Here is a 23,572-nt window from a genome sequence, read left to right as displayed (position 1 = left end):
TTTACGGAGCCGTTCCCGATGGACCCGACAACGTCCTGCAAGGATGCCTCCGTCACCATCTCAATCAGCAGTTTAGACGTCACGTCCAGGTTGGCGGATGTGCCAGAACTGCGCCCGTCCACCTCAATGGGGCAGTTGAAGTCACCACCCAACACTACTGCTCTAGTGGTGGCGAGTTCAGCCCGCAGGGCCTGGAGAACCTCCAGTCGGACATCCCTCTCAGGGGAGGCATACACGTTGATGAGCCGCACGGGCTCACCCGCCCAGGAACCGTCTGCGACAAGAAGTCTGCCACAGACGAGCTCCCGGACGGAATCAAGTGCAAAGTTACCTCCCCTGATCAGGATGGCCACCCCCGCAGACCTATTGTCGCCCCCACCAGACCAGTAGGAAGGGCCGTGAGGCCACTGCCTGGCCAGATGGTTGTAAGACCTAGAAGCAGACAAAGCACATTCCTGCAACATGTAAACATCACACCTCTGGGAATCTAAGAACGTAAGAACAGTCTGAAATCTAAACCAAGCTCTAATACTCCTCACATTAATGCAGAAGATGTTGAGATCAGCCATGGGAATAAAAAGAGAGGTTAGTTCTGATACTAGTTACCAGTCTGGTCGGACGGGTCCTCTTCTGATAAGAACAGATACTACACTTGATCTTAGCCAAAAGGCCGAGAAGCGATAACCGTGAAAGGGGCGGGCCCAACAAGGTCCCCTTCATGGGCACTATCACTGCTTGCTGTCAGGGAGGCTGCCAGACAATTTTCCATGCACACTCTGGGCTGGGGGGCAGTCAACCACCAGTACACACAGCAGAACCTAAACCCATACCATTATTGCTAAGCAGCAAGACAGGGGCCCATTGCACTCCCACGGGGCCTTTTTAAATGCAATCCATAACCCGGATTTGCCAGGAACCCTTCTTACTCCTCCTACTTGCATGTGACACTGGGCTTAGGATCTGCATAGGAAACACACACACAAGCACACACCTACCTTTGTTGCCTGCAGATGCCTCCTTGGCTGTCCCCAAACGGTATCAAACCAACACCCACGGGAAGCTGTAAGCATAGAGGACATGCCTGCACCCCATTGGACTTACCTGTGTGGGTTAAATCCGGGTTATTTGACAACCTATGGCGGTGATGGTTCTGCTCAGGCAGAGCAGTGCTGATGCTCCTCATAAAGCTGTCGCTGCTGTGAAGGTTCTAGGTGACATCACAAATCCCTTTGGTTACATACACAACAAAGCTGGGTTGTTGTTGTTTACACTCTGCAAGGCCTGTGGAAGTGAGTGACATCATAGCACTGTAGTTCTGAGGGTTCAAGATGGATGCAACAATCTCCTGTTGCTTCTATGAAGGCCGTAATAGACGACATCACCAAACAGCTCCATAGTCACATACACAGCAAAGGAGAGATGTTGTTTACACCTAGTGATGTCAGTGGTATTGAGTGACATCACAGCACAGTGCTAAGGCTCCTGGGCCTGGACACAGCAGCGGCTGCAATATCTCAACGGAGAATACGTTTATATCTATGTGTGTGTGTGCGCATATATATATATATATATATATATATATATATATATATATATATATATATATTTCTCCGCCGAAATCACTTTTAAACCCATTTCCACCTTTTTTTCCCTTCTCTTCCTCTTACTTTTTTTTCACGTTTTTTTACGTTTTTCTCCTTTTCGCCTCTTTTCTGGGCGTATTATTCTTCTTTTTCTTCTTTTTTTTCGTCTAATGCATACCCCATCAGTGCAGCAATGCTTATTCAATACCGCCAGCAGATGGAGACACTGGGGGATAATTTTCTAAGGATTTATACTGATTTTTCCTGTCTGAATTTGTCGCACAGAAAGTTGCAGGCCAAATATGTGTGACATTTCTGCGACTTTAGCTTCTAGAGCATTTTTACAACATTATACATAGGTGCTGAATACATAAAAAGCGACTGTTCAGCGACAGACAAGTCGCATCGGCTGAAAGTAGGCCAGAATGTCAGTCCATGTTGGAGCAGGTTTAGATACAGTCTAAAGCATAGATCTCAAAGTCTGTGCACAGAATTTAGCAAGGGCCTCGCACCTTCTGATGCATCAGGTAGGTGCACAATAGCATAGCCTAACCCTCTGTACTTTGGTCTATATTGATGCGGGACATAGACAGCCAGCTGATGACCAATCCATTAGTGCAATGGATGGCTGGAAGCATTTGTCTTTGCCTTTGCAATACCACAGAAGCAATGCATGGTCAATGTACAGCAATGACACACCTGTGTGAACAGCCAGGAGACCCCCCCCCCATGTTATGTTACATAGTTACATAGTTAGTACGGTCGAAAAAAGACATATGTCCATCACGTTCAACCAGGGAATTAAGGGGTAGGGGTGTGGCGCGATATTGGGGAAGGGATGAGATTTTATATTTCTTCATAAGCATTAATCTTATTTTGTCAATTAGGAACATTCAGCACCCACCCGCTATCAAGGCAGCTGCCTATCATGTCATGCCCTACCTGCACAGGTGTGCTGGCTACTCAAATGATCCAATTAAGGAGGCCATTTAGTCAGCAGCAGCAGAAGTCCTGTGCCTGGACGCTCCAACAGGGGCCAGACACAAGCAGAAGCAGAAGCAGCAGAAGCAGCAGCAGCACCACCTTTTGTTTTTTGGCTGCAGCAGCAGCAAGGCCCACAGGGCTGGCTAGCTGGCTAGCCAGCAAGCAGGTAGCAATGAAAGTAGGAATCTTTCTTTTTAACCCTGTAAGGGGGTGGTGCACTGTACCCGAAGATACTGCCATATCGGGTCAATGCATAGGGCGACGGAAGCAAGCTTCGAAATCGGCCCCCGTTCTCAAAAATCCATTTAATATATGGTCCCCAGATAGGGGACGTATCAGATATTAAACTGATAAGAACAGATACTACACTTGATCTTAGCCAAAAGGCCGAGAAGCGATAACCGTGAAAGGGGCGGGCCCAACAAGGTCCCCTTCATGGGCACTATCACTGCTTGCTGTCAGGGAGGCTGCCAGACAATTTTCCATGCACACTCTGGGCTGGGGGGCAGTCAACCACCAGTACACACAGCAGAACCTAAACCCATACCATTATTGCTAAGCAGCAAGACAGGGGCCCATTGCACTCCCACGGGGCCTTTTTAAATGCAATCCATAACCCGGATTTGCCAGGAACCCTTCTTACTCCTCCTACTTGCATGTGACACTGGGCTTAGGATCTGCATAGGAAACACACACACAAGCACACACCTACCTTTGTTGCCTGCAGATGCCTCCTTGGCTGTCCCCAAACGGTATCAAACCAACACCCACGGGAAGCTGTAAGCATAGAGGACATGCCTGCACCCCATTGGACTTACCTGTGTGGGTTAAATCCGGGTTATTTGACAACCTATGGCGGTGATGGTTCTGCTCAGGCAGAGCAGTGCTGATGCTCCTCATAAAGCTGTCGCTGCTGTGAAGGTTCTAGGTGACATCACAAATCCCTTTGGTTACATACACAACAAAGCTGGGTTGTTGTTGTTTACACTCTGCAAGGCCTGTGGAAGTGAGTGACATCATAGCACTGTAGTTCTGAGGGTTCAAGATGGATGCAACAATCTCCTGTTGCTTCTATGAAGGCCGTAATAGACGACATCACCAAACAGCTCCATAGTCACATACACAGCAAAGGAGAGATGTTGTTTACACCTAGTGATGTCAGTGGTATTGAGTGACATCACAGCACAGTGCTAAGGCTCCTGGGCCTGGACACAGCAGCGGCTGCAATATCTCAACGGAGAATACGTTTATATCTATGTGTGTGTGTGCGCATATATATATATATATATATATATATATATATATATATATATTTCTCCGCCGAAATCACTTTTAAACCCATTTCCACCTTTTTTTCCCTTCTCTTCCTCTTACTTTTTTTTCACGTTTTTTTACGTTTTTCTCCTTTTCGCCTCTTTTCTGGGCGTATTATTCTTCTTTTTCTTCTTTTTTTTCGTCTAATGCATACCCCATCAGTGCAGCAATGCTTATTCAATACCGCCAGCAGATGGAGACACTGGGGGATAATTTTCTAAGGATTTATACTGATTTTTCCTGTCTGAATTTGTCGCACAGAAAGTTGCAGGCCAAATATGTGTGACATTTCTGCGACTTTAGCTTCTAGAGCATTTTTACAACATTATACATAGGTGCTGAATACATAAAAAGCGACTGTTCAGCGACAGACAAGTCGCATCGGCTGAAAGTAGGCCAGAATGTCAGTCCATGTTGGAGCAGGTTTAGATACAGTCTAAAGCATAGATCTCAAAGTCTGTGCACAGAATTTAGCAAGGGCCTCGCACCTTCTGATGCATCAGGTAGGTGCACAATAGCATAGCCTAACCCTCTGTACTTTGGTCTATATTGATGCGGGACATAGACAGCCAGCTGATGACCAATCCATTAGTGCAATGGATGGCTGGAAGCATTTGTCTTTGCCTTTGCAATACCACAGAAGCAATGCATGGTCAATGTACAGCAATGACACACCTGTGTGAACAAGGAGACCCCCCCCCCCCCCCCATGTTATGTTACATAGTTACATAGTTAGTACGGTCGAAAAAAGACATATGTCCATCACGTTCAACCAGGGAATTAAGGGGTAGGGGTGTGGCGCGATATTGGGGAAGGGATGAGATTTTATATTTCTTCATAAGCATTAATCTTATTTTGTCAATTAGGAACATTCAGCACCCACCCGCTATCAAGGCAGCTGCCTATCATGTCATGCCCTACCTGCACAGGTGTGCTGGCTACTCAAATGATCCAATTAAGGAGGCCATTTAGTCAGCAGCAGCAGAAGTCCTGTGCCTGGACGCTCCAACAGGGGCCAGACACAAGCAGAAGCAGAAGCAGCAGAAGCAGCAGCAGCACCACCTTTTGTTTTTTGGCTGCAGCAGCAGCAAGGCCCACAGGGCTGGCTAGCTCTAGCCAGCAAGCAGGTAGCAATGAAAGTAGGAATCTTTCTTTTTAACCCTGTAAGGGGGTGGTGCACTGTACCCGAAGATACTGCCATATCGGGTCAATGCATAGGGCGACGGAAGCAAGCTTCGAAATCGGCCCCCGTTCTCAAAAATCCATTTAATATATGGTCCCCAGATAGGGGACGTATCAGATATTAAACTGATAAGAACAGATACTACACTTGATCTTAGCCAAAAGGCCGAGAAGCGATAACCGTGAAAGGGGCGGGCCCAACAAGGTCCCCTTCATGGGCACTATCACTGCTTGCTGTCAGGGAGGCTGCCAGACAATTTTCCATGCACACTCTGGGCTGGGGGGCAGTCAACCACCAGTACACACAGCAGAACCTAAACCCATACCATTATTGCTAAGCAGCAAGACAGGGGCCCATTGCACTCCCACGGGGCCTTTTTAAATGCAATCCATAACCCGGATTTGCCAGGAACCCTTCTTACTCCTCCTACTTGCATGTGACACTGGGCTTAGGATCTGCATAGGAAACACACACACAAGCACACACCTACCTTTGTTGCCTGCAGATGCCTCCTTGGCTGTCCCCAAACGGTATCAAACCAACACCCACGGGAAGCTGTAAGCATAGAGGACATGCCTGCACCCCATTGGACTTACCTGTGTGGGTTAAATCCGGGTTATTTGACAACCTATGGCGGTGATGGTTCTGCTCAGGCAGAGCAGTGCTGATGCTCCTCATAAAGCTGTCGCTGCTGTGAAGGTTCTAGGTGACATCACAAATCCCTTTGGTTACATACACAACAAAGCTGGGTTGTTGTTGTTTACACTCTGCAAGGCCTGTGGAAGTGAGTGACATCATAGCACTGTAGTTCTGAGGGTTCAAGATGGATGCAACAATCTCCTGTTGCTTCTATGAAGGCCGTAATAGACGACATCACCAAACAGCTCCATAGTCACATACACAGCAAAGGAGAGATGTTGTTTACACCTAGTGATGTCAGTGGTATTGAGTGACATCACAGCACAGTGCTAAGGCTCCTGGGCCTGGACACAGCAGCGGCTGCAATATCTCAACGGAGAATACGTTTATATCTATGTGTGTGTGTGCGCATATATATATATATATATATATATATATATATATATATATATATATATTTCTCCGCCGAAATCACTTTTAAACCCATTTCCACCTTTTTTTCCCTTCTCTTCCTCTTACTTTTTTTTCACGTTTTTTTACGTTTTTCTCCTTTTCGCCTCTTTTCTGGGCGTATTATTCTTCTTTTTCTTCTTTTTTTTCGTCTAATGCATACCCCATCAGTGCAGCAATGCTTATTCAATACCGCCAGCAGATGGAGACACTGGGGGATAATTTTCTAAGGATTTATACTGATTTTTCCTGTCTGAATTTGTCGCACAGAAAGTTGCAGGCCAAATATGTGTGACATTTCTGCGACTTTAGCTTCTAGAGCATTTTTACAACATTATACATAGGTGCTGAATACATAAAAAGCGACTGTTCAGCGACAGACAAGTCGCATCGGCTGAAAGTAGGCCAGAATGTCAGTCCATGTTGGAGCAGGTTTAGATACAGTCTAAAGCATAGATCTCAAAGTCTGTGCACAGAATTTAGCAAGGGCCTCGCACCTTCTGATGCATCAGGTAGGTGCACAATAGCATAGCCTAACCCTCTGTACTTTGGTCTATATTGATGCGGGACATAGACAGCCAGCTGATGACCAATCCATTAGTGCAATGGATGGCTGGAAGCATTTGTCTTTGCCTTTGCAATACCACAGAAGCAATGCATGGTCAATGTACAGCAATGACACACCTGTGTGAACAGCCAGGAGACCCCCCCCCCCCCCCCCCATGTTATGTTACATAGTTACATAGTTAGTACGGTCGAAAAAAGACATATGTCCATCACGTTCAACCAGGGAATTAAGGGGTAGGGGTGTGGCGCGATATTGGGGAAGGGATGAGATTTTATATTTCTTCATAAGCATTAATCTTATTTTGTCAATTAGGAACATTCAGCACCCACCCGCTATCAAGGCAGCTGCCTATCATGTCATGCCCTACCTGCACAGGTGTGCTGGCTACTCAAATGATCCAATTAAGGAGGCCATTTAGTCAGCAGCAGCAGAAGTCCTGTGCCTGGACGCTCCAACAGGGGCCAGACACAAGCAGAAGCAGAAGCAGCAGAAGCAGCAGCAGCACCACCTTTTGTTTTTTGGCTGCAGCAGCAGCAAGGCCCACAGGGCTGGCTAGCTGGCTAGCCAGCAAGCAGGTAGCAATGAAAGTAGGAATCTTTCTTTTTAACCCTGTAAGGGGGTGGTGCACTGTACCCGAAGATACTGCCATATCGGGTCAATGCATAGGGCGACGGAAGCAAGCTTCGAAATCGGCCCCCGTTCTCAAAAATCCATTTAATATATGGTCCCCAGATAGGGGACGTATCAGATATTAAACTGATAAGAACAGATACTACACTTGATCTTAGCCAAAAGGCCGAGAAGCGATAACCGTGAAAGGGGCGGGCCCAACAAGGTCCCCTTCATGGGCACTATCACTGCTTGCTGTCAGGGAGGCTGCCAGACAATTTTCCATGCACACTCTGGGCTGGGGGGCAGTCAACCACCAGTACACACAGCAGAACCTAAACCCATACCATTATTGCTAAGCAGCAAGACAGGGGCCCATTGCACTCCCACGGGGCCTTTTTAAATGCAATCCATAACCCGGATTTGCCAGGAACCCTTCTTACTCCTCCTACTTGCATGTGACACTGGGCTTAGGATCTGCATAGGAAACACACACACAAGCACACACCTACCTTTGTTGCCTGCAGATGCCTCCTTGGCTGTCCCCAAACGGTATCAAACCAACACCCACGGGAAGCTGTAAGCATAGAGGACATGCCTGCACCCCATTGGACTTACCTGTGTGGGTTAAATCCGGGTTATTTGACAACCTATGGCGGTGATGGTTCTGCTCAGGCAGAGCAGTGCTGATGCTCCTCATAAAGCTGTCGCTGCTGTGAAGGTTCTAGGTGACATCACAAATCCCTTTGGTTACATACACAACAAAGCTGGGTTGTTGTTGTTTACACTCTGCAAGGCCTGTGGAAGTGAGTGACATCATAGCACTGTAGTTCTGAGGGTTCAAGATGGATGCAACAATCTCCTGTTGCTTCTATGAAGGCCGTAATAGACGACATCACCAAACAGCTCCATAGTCACATACACAGCAAAGGAGAGATGTTGTTTACACCTAGTGATGTCAGTGGTATTGAGTGACATCACAGCACAGTGCTAAGGCTCCTGGGCCTGGACACAGCAGCGGCTGCAATATCTCAACGGAGAATACGTTTATATCTATGTGTGTGTGTGCGCATATATATATATATATATATATATATATATATATATATATATATATTTCTCCGCCGAAATCACTTTTAAACCCATTTCCACCTTTTTTTCCCTTCTCTTCCTCTTACTTTTTTTTCACGTTTTTTTACGTTTTTCTCCTTTTCGCCTCTTTTCTGGGCGTATTATTCTTCTTTTTCTTCTTTTTTTTCGTCTAATGCATACCCCATCAGTGCAGCAATGCTTATTCAATACCGCCAGCAGATGGAGACACTGGGGGATAATTTTCTAAGGATTTATACTGATTTTTCCTGTCTGAATTTGTCGCACAGAAAGTTGCAGGCCAAATATGTGTGACATTTCTGCGACTTTAGCTTCTAGAGCATTTTTACAACATTATACATAGGTGCTGAATACATAAAAAGTGACTGTTCAGCGACAGACAAGTCGCATCGGCTGAAAGTAGGCCAGAATGTCAGTCCATGTTGGAGCAGGTTTAGATACAGTCTAAAGCATAGATCTCAAAGTCTGTGCACAGAATTTAGCAAGGGCCTCGCACCTTCTGATGCATCAGGTAGGTGCACAATAGCATAGCCTAACCCTCTGTACTTTGGTCTATATTGATGCGGGACATAGACAGCCAGCTGATGACCAATCCATTAGTGCAATGGATGGCTGGAAGCATTTGTCTTTGCCTTTGCAATACCACAGAAGCAATGCATGGTCAATGTACAGCAATGACACACCTGTGTGAACAGCCAGGAGACCCCCCCCCCCCCCCCCCCATGTTATGTTACATAGTTACATAGTTAGTACGGTCGAAAAAAGACATATGTCCATCACGTTCAACCAGGGAATTAAGGGGTAGGGGTGTGGCGCGATATTGGGGAAGGGATGAGATTTTATATTTCTTCATAAGCATTAATCTTATTTTGTCAATTAGGAACATTCAGCACCCACCCGCTATCAAGGCAGCTGCCTATCATGTCATGCCCTACCTGCACAGGTGTGCTGGCTACTCAAATGATCCAATTAAGGAGGCCATTTAGTCAGCAGCAGCAGAAGTCCTGTGCCTGGACGCTCCAACAGGGGCCAGACACAAGCAGAAGCAGAAGCAGCAGAAGCAGCAGCAGCACCACCTTTTGTTTTTTGGCTGCAGCAGCAGCAAGGCCCACAGGGCTGGCTAGCTGGCTAGCCAGCAAGCAGGTAGCAATGAAAGTAGGAATCTTTCTTTTTAACCCTGTAAGGGGGTGGTGCACTGTACCCGAAGATACTGCCATATCGGGTCAATGCATAGGGCGACGGAAGCAAGCTTCGAAATCGGCCCCCGTTCTCAAAAATCCATTTAATATATGGTCCCCAGATAGGGGACGTATCAGATATTAAACTGATAAGAACAGATACTACACTTGATCTTAGCCAAAAGGCCGAGAAGCGATAACCGTGAAAGGGGCGGGCCCAACAAGGTCCCCTTCATGGGCACTATCACTGCTTGCTGTCAGGGAGGCTGCCAGACAATTTTCCATGCACACTCTGGGCTGGGGGGCAGTCAACCACCAGTACACACAGCAGAACCTAAACCCATACCATTATTGCTAAGCAGCAAGACAGGGGCCCATTGCACTCCCACGGGGCCTTTTTAAATGCAATCCATAACCCGGATTTGCCAGGAACCCTTCTTACTCCTCCTACTTGCATGTGACACTGGGCTTAGGATCTGCATAGGAAACACACACACAAGCACACACCTACCTTTGTTGCCTGCAGATGCCTCCTTGGCTGTCCCCAAACGGTATCAAACCAACACCCACGGGAAGCTGTAAGCATAGAGGACATGCCTGCACCCCATTGGACTTACCTGTGTGGGTTAAATCCGGGTTATTTGACAACCTATGGCGGTGATGGTTCTGCTCAGGCAGAGCAGTGCTGATGCTCCTCATAAAGCTGTCGCTGCTGTGAAGGTTCTAGGTGACATCACAAATCCCTTTGGTTACATACACAACAAAGCTGGGTTGTTGTTGTTTACACTCTGCAAGGCCTGTGGAAGTGAGTGACATCATAGCACTGTAGTTCTGAGGGTTCAAGATGGATGCAACAATCTCCTGTTGCTTCTATGAAGGCCGTAATAGACGACATCACCAAACAGCTCCATAGTCACATACACAGCAAAGGAGAGATGTTGTTTACACCTAGTGATGTCAGTGGTATTGAGTGACATCACAGCACAGTGCTAAGGCTCCTGGGCCTGGACACAGCAGCGGCTGCAATATCTCAACGGAGAATACGTTTATATCTATGTGTGTGTGTGCGCATATATATATATATATATATATATATATATATATATATATATATATTCTCCGCCGAAATCACTTTTAAACCCATTTCCACCTTTTTTTCCCTTCTCTTCCTCTTACTTTTTTTTCACGTTTTTTTACGTTTTTCTCCTTTTCGCCTCTTTTCTGGGCGTATTATTCTTCTTTTTCTTCTTTTTTTTCGTCTAATGCATACCCCATCAGTGCAGCAATGCTTATTCAATACCGCCAGCAGATGGAGACACTGGGGGATAATTTTCTAAGGATTTATACTGATTTTTCCTGTCTGAATTTGTCGCACAGAAAGTTGCAGGCCAAATATGTGTGACATTTCTGCGACTTTAGCTTCTAGAGCATTTTTACAACATTATACATAGGTGCTGAATACATAAAAAGCGACTGTTCAGCGACAGACAAGTCGCATCGGCTGAAAGTAGGCCAGAATGTCAGTCCATGTTGGAGCAGGTTTAGATACAGTCTAAAGCATAGATCTCAAAGTCTGTGCACAGAATTTAGCAAGGGCCTCGCACCTTCTGATGCATCAGGTAGGTGCACAATAGCATAGCCTAACCCTCTGTACTTTGGTCTATATTGATGCGGGACATAGACAGCCAGCTGATGACCAATCCATTAGTGCAATGGATGGCTGGAAGCATTTGTCTTTGCCTTTGCAATACCACAGAAGCAATGCATGGTCAATGTACAGCAATGACACACCTGTGTGAACAGCCAGGAGACCCCCCCCCCCCCCCCCATGTTATGTTACATAGTTACATAGTTAGTACGGTCGAAAAAAGACATATGTCCATCACGTTCAACCAGGGAATTAAGGGGTAGGGGTGTGGCGCGATATTGGGGAAGGGATGAGATTTTATATTTCTTCATAAGCATTAATCTTATTTTGTCAATTAGGAACATTCAGCACCCACCCGCTATCAAGGCAGCTGCCTATCATGTCATGCCCTACCTGCACAGGTGTGCTGGCTACTCAAATGATCCAATTAAGGAGGCCATTTAGTCAGCAGCAGCAGAAGTCCTGTGCCTGGACGCTCCAACAGGGGCCAGACACAAGCAGAAGCAGAAGCAGCAGAAGCAGCAGCAGCACCACCTTTTGTTTTTTGGCTGCAGCAGCAGCAAGGCCCACAGGGCTGGCTAGCTGGCTAGCCAGCAAGCAGGTAGCAATGAAAGTAGGAATCTTTCTTTTTAACCCTGTAAGGGGGTGGTGCACTGTACCCGAAGATACTGCCATATCGGGTCAATGCATAGGGCGACGGAAGCAAGCTTCGAAATCGGCCCCCGTTCTCAAAAATCCATTTAATATATGGTCCCCAGATAGGGGACGTATCAGATATTAAACTGATAAGAACAGATACTACACTTGATCTTAGCCAAAAGGCCGAGAAGCGATAACCGTGAAAGGGGCGGGCCCAACAAGGTCCCCTTCATGGGCACTATCACTGCTTGCTGTCAGGGAGGCTGCCAGACAATTTTCCATGCACACTCTGGGCTGGGGGGCAGTCAACCACCAGTACACACAGCAGAACCTAAACCCATACCATTATTGCTAAGCAGCAAGACAGGGGCCCATTGCACTCCCACGGGGCCTTTTTAAATGCAATCCATAACCCGGATTTGCCAGGAACCCTTCTTACTCCTCCTACTTGCATGTGACACTGGGCTTAGGATCTGCATAGGAAACACACACACAAGCACACACCTACCTTTGTTGCCTGCAGATGCCTCCTTGGCTGTCCCCAAACGGTATCAAACCAACACCCACGGGAAGCTGTAAGCATAGAGGACATGCCTGCACCCCATTGGACTTACCTGTGTGGGTTAAATCCGGGTTATTTGACAACCTATGGCGGTGATGGTTCTGCTCAGGCAGAGCAGTGCTGATGCTCCTCATAAAGCTGTCGCTGCTGTGAAGGTTCTAGGTGACATCACAAATCCCTTTGGTTACATACACAACAAAGCTGGGTTGTTGTTGTTTACACTCTGCAAGGCCTGTGGAAGTGAGTGACATCATAGCACTGTAGTTCTGAGGGTTCAAGATGGATGCAACAATCTCCTGTTGCTTCTATGAAGGCCGTAATAGACGACATCACCAAACAGCTCCATAGTCACATACACAGCAAAGGAGAGATGTTGTTTACACCTAGTGATGTCAGTGGTATTGAGTGACATCACAGCACAGTGCTAAGGCTCCTGGGCCTGGACACAGCAGCGGCTGCAATATCTCAACGGAGAATACGTTTATATCTATGTGTGTGTGCGCATATATATATATATATATATATATATATATATATATATATATATTTCTCCGCCGAAATCACTTTTAAACCCATTTCCACCTTTTTTTCCCTTCTCTTCCTCTTACTTTTTTTTCACGTTTTTTTACGTTTTTCTCCTTTTCGCCTCTTTTCTGGGCGTATTATTCTTCTTTTTCTTCTTTTTTTTCGTCTAATGCATACCCCATCAGTGCAGCAATGCTTATTCAATACCGCCAGCAGATGGAGACACTGGGGGATAATTTTCTAAGGATTTATACTGATTTTTCCTGTCTGAATTTGTCGCACAGAAAGTTGCAGGCCAAATATGTGTGACATTTCTGCGACTTTAGCTTCTAGAGCATTTTTACAACATTATACATAGGTGCTGAATACATAAAAAGCGACTGTTCAGCGACAGACAAGTCGCATCGGCTGAAAGTAGGCCAGAATGTCAGTCCATGTTGGAGCAGGTTTAGATACAGTCTAAAGCATAGATCTCAAAGTCTGTGCACAGAATTTAGCAAGGGCCTCGCACCTTCTGATGCATCAGGTAGGTGCACAATAGCATAGCCTAACCCTCTGTACTTTGGTCTATATTGATGCGGGACATAGACAGCCAGCTGATGACCAATCCATTAGTGCAATGGATGGCTGGAAGCATTTGTCTTTGCCTTTGCAATACCACAGAAGCAATGCATGGTCAATGTACAGCAATGACACACCTGTGTGAACAGCCAGGAGACCCCCCCCCCCCCCCCCCATGTTATGTTACATAGTTACATAGTTAGTACGGTCGAAAAAAGACATATGTCCATCACGTTCAACCAGGGAATTAAGGGGTAGGGGTGTGGCGCGATATTGGGGAAGGGATGAGATTTTATATTTCTTCATAAGCATTAATCTTATTTTGTCAATTAGGAACATTCAGCACCCACCCGCTATCAAGGCAGCTGCCTATCATGTCATGCCCTACCTGCACAGGTGTGCTGGCTACTCAAATGATCCAATTAAGGAGGCCATTTAGTCAGCAGCAGCAGAAGTCCTGTGCCTGGACGCTCCAACAGGGGCCAGACACAAGCAGAAGCAGAAGCAGCAGAAGCAGCAGCAGCACCACCTTTTGTTTTTTGGCTGCAGCAGCAGCAAGGCCCACAGGGCTGGCTAGCTGGCTAGCCAGCAAGCAGGTAGCAATGAAAGTAGGAATCTTTCTTTTTAACCCTGTAAGGGGGTGGTGCACTGTACCCGAAGATACTGCCATATCGGGTCAATGCATAGGGCGACGGAAGCAAGCTTCGAAATCGGCCCCCGTTCTCAAAAATCCATTTAATATATGGTCCCCAGATAGGGGACGTATCAGATATTAAACTGATAAGAACAGATACTACACTTGATCTTAGCCAAAAGGCCGAGAAGCGATAACCGTGAAAGGGGCGGGCCCAACAAGGTCCCCTTCATGGGCACTATCACTGCTTGCTGTCAGGGAGGCTGCCAGACAATTTTCCATGCACACTCTGGGCTGGGGGGCAGTCAACCACCAGTACACACAGCAGAACCTAAACCCATACCATTATTGCTAAGCAGCAAGACAGGGGCCCATTGCACTCCCACGGGGCCTTTTTAAATGCAATCCATAACCCGGATTTGCCAGGAACCCTTCTTACTCCTCCTACTTGCATGTGACACTGGGCTTAGGATCTGCATAGGAAACACACACACAAGCACACACCTACCTTTGTTGCCTGCAGATGCCTCCTTGGCTGTCCCCAAACGGTATCAAACCAACACCCACGGGAAGCTGTAAGCATAGAGGACATGCCTGCACCCCATTGGACTTACCTGTGTGGGTTAAATCCGGGTTATTTGACAACCTATGGCGGTGATGGTTCTGCTCAGGCAGAGCAGTGCTGATGCTCCTCATAAAGCTGTCGCTGCTGTGAAGGTTCTAGGTGACATCACAAATCCCTTTGGTTACATACACAACAAAGCTGGGTTGTTGTTGTTTACACTCTGCAAGGCCTGTGGAAGTGAGTGACATCATAGCACTGTAGTTCTGAGGGTTCAAGATGGATGCAACAATCTCCTGTTGCTTCTATGAAGGCCGTAATAGACGACATCACCAAACAGCTCCATAGTCACATACACAGCAAAGGAGAGATGTTGTTTACACCTAGTGATGTCAGTGGTATTGAGTGACATCACAGCACAGTGCTAAGGCTCCTGGGCCTGGACACAGCAGCGGCTGCAATATCTCAACGGAGAATACGTTTATATCTATGTGTGTGTGTGCGCATATATATATATATATATATATATATATATATATATATATATATATATTTCTCCGCCGAAATCACTTTTAAACCCATTTCCACCTTTTTTTCCCTTCTCTTCCTCTTACTTTTTTTTCACGTTTTTTTACGTTTTTCTCCTTTTCGCCTCTTTTCTGGGCGTATTATTCTTCTTTTTCTTCTTTTTTTTCGTCTAATGCATACCCCATCAGTGCAGCAATGCTTATTCAATACCGCCAGCAGATGGAGACACTGGGGGATAATTTTCTAAGGATTTATACTGATTTTTCCTGTCTGAATTTGTCGCACAGAAAGTTGCAGGCCAAATATGTGTGACATTTCTGCGACTTTAGCTTCTAGAGCATTTTTACAACATTATACATAGGTGCTGAATACATAAAAAGCGACTGTTCAGCGACAGACAAGTCGCATCGGCTGAAAGTAGGCCAGAATGTCAGTCCATGTTGGAGCAGGTTTAGATACAGTCTAAAGCATAGATCTCAAAGTCTGTGCACAGAATTTAGCAAGGGCCTCGCACCTTCTGATGCATCAGGTAGGTGCACAATAGCATAGCCTAACCCTCTGTACTTTGGTCTATATTGATGCGGGACATAGACAGCCAGCTGATGACCAATCCATTAGTGCAATGGATGGCTGGAAGCATTTGTCTTTGCCTTTGCAATACCACAGAAGCAATGCATGGTCAATGTACAGCAATGACACACCTGTGTGAACAGCCAGGAGACACCCCCCCCCCCCCCCCCCCCATGTTATGTTACATAGTTACATAGTTAGTACGGTCGAAAAAAGACATATGTCCATCACGTTCAACCAGGGAATTAAGGGGTAGGGGTGTGGCGCGATATTGGGGAAGGGATGAGATTTTATATTTCTTCATAAGCATTAATCTTATTTTGTCAATTAGGAACATTCAGCACCCACCCGCTATCAAGGCAGCTGCCTATCATGTCATGCCCTACCTGCACAGGTGTGCTGGCTACTCAAATGATCCAATTAAGGAGGCCATTTAGTCAGCAGCAGCAGAAGTCCTGTGCCTGGACGCTCCAACAGGGGCCAGACACAAGCAGAAGCAGAAGCAGCAGAAGCAGCAGCAGCACCACCTTTTGTTTTTTGGCTGCAGCAGCAGCAAGGCCCACAGGGCTGGCTAGCTGGCTAGCCAGCAAGCAGGTAGCAATGAAAGTAGGAATCTTTCTTTTTAACCCTGTAAGGGGGTGGTGCACTGTACCCGAAGATACTGCCATATCGGGTCAATGCATAGGGCGACGGAAGCAAGCTTCGAAATCGGCCCCCGTTCTCAAAAATCCATTTAATATATGGTCCCCAGATAGGGGACGTATCAGATATTAAACTGATAAGAACAGATTTTTTTTTTTTTTTTTTTTTTTTAAACCTTCAGGTTTGGACATTAAAACATCAAAATCCAACTCCATACTTCGTCACTTAGACTTTCTGAAGTAAAGTCCAACTCATCATTAGGTCTTTCTTTTTATTTTCAATTTCAAACAAACATAAATACCATCACCAATTACAAACTTACAAGATATCTCCATTTCAAAAACTTCCATATCCCCTCAGCATCCTTATCCCCCAAATTCTTCCTATCACACAAATAAACAACATATAACCTATCTAGAATCATCTTAATACAACCCTCCACCGACACGTTATTTCTTTTGAATACACATAAATTCCTAACATCCCAAAGTACTTCTTTAATAATGGCAAGCAACACAAAAAAAACCCTTTCCTTATCTCTCCCTACCATACTAAGTCCAAACATAACCACATCATACGACATATACCTTATACCAGTCAATTCTTTAAACAGCAAACTCACCCCTTTCCACACACCTTGCGCCATTTCACAATTCCAAAATACATGCATCACACTCTCAATCCCATCACACCCATCTCTTGGACACCTCTCATACCTTCCAATCCCTCTATTTCTTTGAAATTCTCTTACCGGTAACGCACCATGCAAACTCTGCCATACTATCTCACGTTGTCTATTTGTTACTCCAACAGTCATTATACTCTTCCACACTCTCCCCACATCTACAGCTCTCACCATATTAATTGAACATTCAACTTCCTCTTTTTTAATGTACCCAATCATACTCTTTTTACTCACAAACACTTCTGGACCCACACCAATCAACCTATAATTCTCCAAAAATTTCACCACATATACATACCAACTAGTACACACAAAAGCATAAGGCACTCTCAAATCTCTTTCCAACCAACCCAATTTACATAACACACTGCCACCCAAATATCTCACCATACATGCACAACTCTTTTCACCTCCCATCATTCTTTTCAAAGCAAAAACAATATTCACACCCAGATACACATCAACATTCGGAAAGTCCATTCCTCCATTTTTACCATCTTTCATTACAATCTCTCTCTTAACTCTTTCCATCTTTGTACCCCACAAAAACACAAATAACATTCTTTTCACCTTTCGCAAAACCATATAACTTGGCGGAAACACAACAGCAACATATAACAGTATTGGCAAAATCACACTCTTCACTATCATAACCTTACCAACCATTGACAACTCTCTCAACCTCCAAAAATTCAATTTCTTTTGCACTCTCTTCCCCACATCCTCCCAACTATTTCTACCATCCAACCGTTCATCCATCTTAACCCCCAACACTTGAATAGGCCCTTCCACCCCTTCCATACCAACATCCTCACTCTGAGTCACACCACCAAAACATTTATATTCACTCTTTCCCCAATTGACCTTAAAACCAGACGCACCACAAAACAGACTTACCAATAACTTGGATCTTCTTACAGCCGCAACAGATTCACTTACCACACATACATCATCCATATAAGCCAACACTTTAACCTCTTTACCACAACCCCCCGGAACTCTCACACCTCTCACACATTTATCCTTACGCAATAATTCTAATAATGGTTCCATAGCACAAATAAAAGCAATAGGTGACAAGGGACATCCCTGTCTCACCCCTGAACATACTTTAATCTCCTCAGTCATCCATCCATTAATCAGAATCTTACTATACACTTCCTTATACAACATTCTCACAATATTCACAAAATCACCTGGAAACCCCATTTTAACTAGCACCTTAAACAAAAACCCATGCGACAAACGGTCAAAAGCTTTTTCAAAATCAATTGACAACACACGAACCACCTGCTTTCTACACATACCATCCCACAATATATCTCTCAACAAACACAAATTCTCACTAATTCTTCTTCCTGGCACACCACACACTTGCTCCTCCCCAATCACTTGCTCTATCACGTCCCTCATTCTATTTGTAATCAGCTTTGCAAATATTTTATAATCCACATTCAACAAAGTTATCGGCCTCCAATTCCTTATATCATTCACATCCCCTTTCTTATAAATCAAAACCACTATCCCACTCTTCATACTTTCCACCAATCTTCCATTAGCCCACATATACTTAAAGATACTCTCCATATCATCCTTCAGTACATCCCACAATTTCACATAAAACTCAGCCGGCAACCCATCCTCTCCAGGAGTCTTATTTTTAGCCATACTATCAACCGTCCTTTTAATCTCTTCCATTCCAAACTCTCTCATTAAACTCTCATACTCATTACAATCTACCTTCTTATCAATCACTTCCAGCACTTCCTCAGCCAAACCCCTATCACACTGTTTGACTGCATATAAGTCCTCATAAAACTCTTTCACCACATTCAGTACAGCTTTGCCTCTCACCAAACCACCATCCTTATCATACACACTCACTAAATCATCCTTTCTCCCAATCACTTTCTTAAAAAAATATCTTGAACACTTTTCATCCTTCTCCAATTTGTCCACTTTTGCTCTGTACATTAACTCTTTTCCTCTTTCATTCAACCAATCCTTTATATCTCTTTTCACAGCATCAATCTTACCATCCACTCTCCATCCCTTCTTTTTCAACTTAATGAGAAACCCCAACCTTTTATTCAGCCATTCATACTTCTTTCTTTCCCTAGCTTTCCTTTTATAACCTTCCCTCTTGAAAAAAAACCTTAGTTCTTTCTTTAACCCACTCCCACCAACACAATAAATCCAAAAATTCTTTTTTCTTCTCACACCATAACTTATACTTCTTAATATACCTATCATATACCTCCTTTTCATCCAACAGTTTCACATTAAGCTTCCAGTAACCCCTCCCACTTATGCAAATCTCATCCAACACCAAACCACAACTCACACGCTCATGATCAGAATAAATCACTCTCTCTTGCTTATACCACATACATCCTATCATTTTGGACACAAAACACATATCTAATCTTGACTCACTCCTTCCACTCTCAGCATGATATGTTGCTAACACAGGATTCACACCACACACTTCAACCACATCTCTTAACTTGAAATCACTCACCATACTCTTAAGCATATTTCCAGAAACATCCGCATCCCTCCCAATCTCACAGTTGAAATCACCTACTAACAACACTGGTTCCTTCCCAGACAAAAACCCCTTAATTATTTCAAACAAACCCACCCTCTCCTCCTTATTCACAGGTGCATAAACATTAATTAACTTAAACTTAAACCCATGTAACCCAACCTCCACCAACACACACCTTCCTTCCCTTAACACCATTTGACTACAAACTTTAAACTTATTATTCCTAAACAAAACCCCAACTCCATCATTTCTATTTACATTAGAGCAAGACCACACTGCTGGTCCATATCTCCACTCCTCCTTTTTTGGAGGAAAATCCAATCCACATTCCTGTAGACAAATTATGTCATTATTAGTTCCTGCCAATTCCTCCAGAATGGCCGCTCTTCTATTCTTATTTTTAAAGACTCTAACATTTGACAAACTAACCGAAAAAGACATATCAAATCAAATAACAACCCATAGGAAGAAAAAACCTAGAAGAGAGTTAATGAACTTTACGGCTCAGTGTCGAGGGAGAAGTTTCTTCTCCAATGCATTTATCCATTTCACCCTCAGATATTGCGGCAAAACGATTACTCGTCTCCACCACCGTCTGCTCCATCTTTTCACCACTGGCACCTCTCGCCGCCTTCCGTGGGGGACGAAAAAGATCTTCCTCTCTCTCTTTAGCACTTTCCTCTTCTGAATTCGACCATTCAACTTTTTGAGTGCCAGACACCTGAGGACTAGGCACCTCTTCAATTCTCACCTCCTCCTCCATCTCCTCTTCAATCTCCTCCTGCACCTTCTCTTCCACCACCGTTGCTTTCTCAATAATAGCAATCACACTCTTTTCTGCCATGTCTGCCTTTGCCTTTTCCCTTTTTTTAATTGCCAAATCTTTTCTGGCCTCTTTCTCCTTCTCCCTTTTAGCCACCTCCGGACAATTTCTATACACATGTCCAACAAGGCCACAAAGATCACAAGTTCTGGGCTGTGGACAAGCTCCCGCTTCATGCCCTGGCATTTTACAATTTCGGCACTTCTTATTACCTGGACAAGCCTCTTTAACATGTCCAAACAGCAAACAATCACGGCAAAACAATGGCTGGCCATAATAATAGACATAACCCCGGTTTCCGGCGATTGAAAAATTGGCCGGTGGGTGTTTCACTCCACCAATGCTCCCAGGATCCAGCTTCAGTTTTACAAAGAACTTCCATGTGCCATTAAACACACCCAAACTACTAGTTTGCTTCACTCCCCCTTGGACACTTTCACAGTAGATACTTAGAAAGTTCTTAATCATATCCGGGTCTAAGAATGGATTGTACATATGTACAAACAGAGTCTTCACTCCCATCTCAAACAGAGGAAAAAACTTTACATTTTCCAAGACAGGGTTATTGGCATTTCTTTTCAAACATTCATAGAAGTTCTGGCAATCAGCTTCATAGATGAAGGACACATCATATATTCCTTGCTTCCTATTCTCTTGCACACAGAACAAACTATCCATGCCAAAACCACCCAATTTCTCCACAAGTTCATGTCCAATGTACTCAATCCGATTCTTACCCCGGTCAGAAGTTTCCACCACAAAACGTACAGTCTTCTCAATCGCAGGGAGGTATTCCTTTCCAGCCATTGTTCTTCTCTTGTCTGTCGATTCCACAGTAAGATCACCACTCCGGATTCCTGCTCAGCAGAACACCCGCACCCCTGACCCAGACCAAGTTTACACTTGATCGGAGCCAAAAGGCCGAGAAGCGATAACCGTGAAAGGGGCGGGCCCAACAAGGTCCCCTTCATGGGCACTATCACTGCTTGCTGTCAGGGAGGCTGCCAGACAATTTTCCATGCACACTCTGGGCTGGGGGGCAGTCAACCACCAGTACACACAGCAGAACCTAAACCCATACCATTATTGCTAAGCAGCAAGACAGGGGCCCATTGCACTCCCACGGGGCCTTTTTAAATGCAATCCATAACCCGGATTTGCCAGGAACCCTTCTTACTCCTCCTACTTGCATGTGACACTGGGCTTAGGATCTGCATAGGAAACACACACACAAGCACACACCTACCTTTGTTGCCTGCAGATGCCTCCTTGGCTGTCCCCAAACGGTATCAAACCAACACCCACGGGAAGCTGTAAGCATAGAGGACATGCCTGCACCCCATTGGACTTACCTGTGTGGGTTAAATCCGGGTTATTTGACAACCTATGGCGGTGATGGTTCTGCTCAGGCAGAGCAGTGCTGATGCTCCTCATAAAGCTGTCGCTGCTGTGAAGGTTCTAGGTGACATCACAAATCCCTTTGGTTACATACACAACAAAGCTGGGTTGTTGTTGTTTACACTCTGCAAGGCCTGTGGAAGTGAGTGACATCATAGCACTGTAGTTCTGAGGGTTCAAGATGGATGCAACAATCTCCTGTTGCTTCTATGAAGGCCGTAATAGACGACATCACCAAACAGCTCCATAGTCACATACACAGCAAAGGAGAGATGTTGTTTACACCTAGTGATGTCAGTGGTATTGAGTGACATCACAGCACAGTGCTAAGGCTCCTGGGCCTGGACACAGCAGCGGCTGCAATATCTCAACGGAGAATACGTTTATATCTATGTGTGTGTGTGCGCATATATATATATATATATATATATATATATATATATATATATTTCTCCGCCGAAATCACTTTTAAACCCATTTCCACCTTTTTTTCCCTTCTCTTCCTCTTACTTTTTTTTCACGTTTTTTTACGTTTTTCTCCTTTTCGCCTCTTTTCTGGGCGTATTATTCTTCTTTTTCTTCTTTTTTTTCGTCTAATGCATACCCCATCAGTGCAGCAATGCTTATTCAATACCGCCAGCAGATGGAGACACTGGGGGATAATTTTCTAAGGATTTATACTGATTTTTCCTGTCTGAATTTGTCGCACAGAAAGTTGCAGGCCAAATATGTGTGACATTTCTGCGACTTTAGCTTCTAGAGCATTTTTACAACATTATACATAGGTGCTGAATACATAAAAAGCGACTGTTCAGCGACAGACAAGTCGCATCGGCTGAAAGTAGGCCAGAATGTCAGTCCATGTTGGAGCAGGTTTAGATACAGTCTAAAGCATAGATCTCAAAGTCTGTGCACAGAATTTAGCAAGGGCCTCGCACCTTCTGATGCATCAGGTAGGTGCACAATAGCATAGCCTAACCCTCTGTACTTTGGTCTATATTGATGCGGGACATAGACAGCCAGCTGATGACCAATCCATTAGTGCAATGGATGGCTGGAAGCATTTGTCTTTGCCTTTGCAATACCACAGAAGCAATGCATGGTCAATGTACAGCAATGACACACCTGTGTGAACAGCCAGGAGACCCCCCCCCCCCCCCCCCATGTTATGTTACATAGTTACATAGTTAGTACGGTCGAAAAAAGACATATGTCCATCACGTTCAACCAGGGAATTAAGGGGTAGGGGTGTGGCGCGATATTGGGGAAGGGATGAGATTTTATATTTCTTCATAAGCATTAATCTTATTTTGTCAATTAGGAACATTCAGCACCCACCCGCTATCAAGGCAGCTGCCTATCATGTCATGCCCTACCTGCACAGGTGTGCTGGCTACTCAAATGATCCAATTAAGGAGGCCATTTAGTCAGCAGCAGCAGAAGTCCTGTGCCTGGACGCTCCAACAGGGGCCAGACACAAGCAGAAGCAGAAGCAGCAGAAGCAGCAGCAGCACCACCTTTTGTTTTTTGGCTGCAGCAGCAGCAAGGCCCACAGGGCTGGCTAGCTGGCTAGCCAGCAAGCAGGTAGCAATGAAAGTAGGAATCTTTCTTTTTAACCCTGTAAGG

General features: G+C 45.1%; 8 non-coding genes across 8 annotated transcripts; all 8 read right to left on the bottom strand.

Moving 5' to 3' along the window:
• Window positions 1–490: 490 nt before the first annotated feature.
• On the bottom strand, window positions 491–682 carry LOC130304533 (U2 spliceosomal RNA). Its single transcript, XR_008854289.1, has one exon. It is a non-coding gene; the product is annotated as a U2 spliceosomal RNA (small nuclear RNA).
• Window positions 683–2,775: 2,093 nt separating this feature from the next.
• Window positions 2,776–2,966, bottom strand: LOC130304499 (U2 spliceosomal RNA). Its single transcript, XR_008854258.1, has one exon. It is a non-coding gene; the product is annotated as a U2 spliceosomal RNA (small nuclear RNA).
• Window positions 2,967–5,050: 2,084 nt separating this feature from the next.
• LOC130304498 (U2 spliceosomal RNA) lies at window positions 5,051–5,241 on the bottom strand. The gene has a single exon (XR_008854257.1). It is a non-coding gene; the product is annotated as a U2 spliceosomal RNA (small nuclear RNA).
• A 2,097-nt stretch (window positions 5,242–7,338) lies between these two features.
• On the bottom strand, window positions 7,339–7,529 carry LOC130304497 (U2 spliceosomal RNA). Its single transcript, XR_008854256.1, has one exon. It is a non-coding gene; the product is annotated as a U2 spliceosomal RNA (small nuclear RNA).
• Window positions 7,530–9,625: 2,096 nt separating this feature from the next.
• Window positions 9,626–9,816, bottom strand: LOC130304496 (U2 spliceosomal RNA). Its single transcript, XR_008854255.1, has one exon. It is a non-coding gene; the product is annotated as a U2 spliceosomal RNA (small nuclear RNA).
• Window positions 9,817–11,909: 2,093 nt separating this feature from the next.
• On the bottom strand, window positions 11,910–12,100 carry LOC130304536 (U2 spliceosomal RNA). The gene has a single exon (XR_008854291.1). It is a non-coding gene; the product is annotated as a U2 spliceosomal RNA (small nuclear RNA).
• A 2,091-nt stretch (window positions 12,101–14,191) lies between these two features.
• LOC130304529 (U2 spliceosomal RNA) lies at window positions 14,192–14,382 on the bottom strand. Its single transcript, XR_008854285.1, has one exon. It is a non-coding gene; the product is annotated as a U2 spliceosomal RNA (small nuclear RNA).
• Window positions 14,383–16,483: 2,101 nt separating this feature from the next.
• On the bottom strand, window positions 16,484–16,667 carry LOC130304532 (U2 spliceosomal RNA). The gene has a single exon (XR_008854288.1). It is a non-coding gene; the product is annotated as a U2 spliceosomal RNA (small nuclear RNA).
• Window positions 16,668–23,572: the final 6,905 nt, after the last annotated feature.

The sequence above is a fragment of the Hyla sarda genome, unplaced genomic scaffold (assembly GCF_029499605.1).
Source record: "Hyla sarda isolate aHylSar1 unplaced genomic scaffold, aHylSar1.hap1 scaffold_1279, whole genome shotgun sequence".
Lineage (NCBI taxonomy): Eukaryota > Metazoa > Chordata > Amphibia > Anura > Hylidae > Hyla > Hyla sarda.
The sequence above is the reverse complement of the archived record's forward strand: the minus strand, read 5'-3'. Positions and strand labels throughout refer to the sequence as shown.